The sequence below is a fragment of the Athene cunicularia genome, assembly GCF_003259725.1.
Source record: "Athene cunicularia isolate RWA chromosome 18 unlocalized genomic scaffold, athCun1 chr18_part1, whole genome shotgun sequence".
NCBI lineage: Eukaryota > Metazoa > Chordata > Aves > Strigiformes > Strigidae > Athene > Athene cunicularia.
The window spans coordinates 603,518-605,151 of NW_020799123.1; the positions used below are offsets into that span (position 1 = coordinate 603,518).

Sequence of the window (1,634 nt, forward strand, 5' to 3'; positions counted from 1 at the left end):
CACCAGCCCAGCACTCAGGTGCCCCACAGCCACACTTACTTCTTCAGTTTCTCATCCAGCTGCTGTTTATCATTTTCCAAGTCCATTATGGTGTCATGGGCCAGCTTCAGGTCTCCTTCGAGTTTCCTCTTGGCTCTCTCAAGGTCCATGCGCAGCTTCTTCTCTTGCTCCAAGGACCCTTCCAGCTAAAACAAACAAGACCGTCATTGCTCCACCAGTCAGGTTTAACTCTATTACCTGTCCTGTTTTTGCTGTACCCCTCTGTGCTTACGTCATCCACTTGCTGCTCCAGCTTGGTCTTAGCTTTGGTCAGCGTATTGACTTTGTCCTCTTCTACCTGCAGGTCATCCAGTGTCTGCTGATGGGCCTCTTGGAGGGCTTTCTTCTCTTTTGTCAGCTTGGCAATGGTCTCGTCCAGGGCTGCCATCTCCTCTGTCAGGTTTTTCACCTGGTATTTGTAAGGAAGTGCCAAAAGACTGTGTAGAAGACTTGACTGTTAGTGCAGTGACCTTTTCACTTTGCAGTGTTTAGCCAGGAGCTTTTTTTTTTACCTAGGATGCCTAGCTGCCCTGCAGTGATGCTCCTGGCATGTTCCAAACCTAGCTTTGTTCTGAGGATACCAGGCTGATGTGAGAGGCATCTGCCCCTTCCCCCTTATTGTGACTGTCTGTGCGTGTACCTTGTTTTCAGTGGCATGCTTTTCCTTTTCCACTTTGGCCAATGTTAACTCAAGGTCATCAATATCTTTCTTCAGCTCTGAGCATTCATCCTCCAGTTTCCTCTTCTTGGCTGTCAGCTCGGCATTAATTTCCTCCTCATCCTCAGCCCTTTCAGTCACCTCCTTTATTTTGGCTTCCAGCTGGATTTTGGTTTTGATGAGCTGGTCACATCTTTCCTCAGCATCAGCCAAGCTATCTGCTTCCTGGTGGGGAGACACAGATTTTTATGGGTTGCAAGGTTTTGAAGTTTCTCTGCTCTGTCTTTTGTATCAGAGTAGTCACGTGTTAAAATGGAGGCTGAAACAGGCCCTCCACTCCAGCAACAGGAAGGTCTTGCCCAGTGGCTACTGGGAAACCCTGTCCCCTGGAATCAGCTTTGACTCTAAATTCATTTTGTCTCTTCAAAATGCCTCGTAGGGAGGGTAATTGACAGAAATAGTGTTCAATATCTTTTTCTTTTTAATTGACTCATCACAAACGTTAGAATATTTGCAGAGTAAAGGCTTTGTGAAAATCATTTACTGGAGAAAGTGGTGTTTTGTCTGGTGTGAAGAAACTGCCTTCTCCTGATTGAGCTTGAATGGGAAGTATCCATGTTTTGGAAAGTAATCAGTGCCTTCAAGTGTAGCTCTAAGTAGGCAAAGTGGGTCCTTCTCAGGTTTGCCTTTACTCTGATAGACAGATACTCTGCTTTGAAAGTTGAGTAGCTGGAGATACTTCCCTTCCAGTTCAGAGCTCTGCTGTGCATTACATGTTGGCGAGTGCTACATGGCTCTTCTCCCAGACAGCAGGAATGCCAGGTGTCACGTGGGGCTGCATGAGACACATCATGCCCCTGCCTATACCTGTTTCCTCAAAGCTAGTGTGTCTCAGGGTGTGTGATTTAGATTGTTTTCTGATGAACATTAGTCAGCT

General features: G+C 46.5%; 1 protein-coding gene across 1 annotated transcript in view; it reads right to left on the bottom strand.

Moving 5' to 3' along the window:
• LOC113486756 (myosin heavy chain, skeletal muscle, adult-like) overlaps positions 1 to 1,634 on the bottom strand; it is a 26,215-nt gene that overhangs the window by 4,594 nt on the left and 19,987 nt on the right. The window lies entirely within an intron of this gene.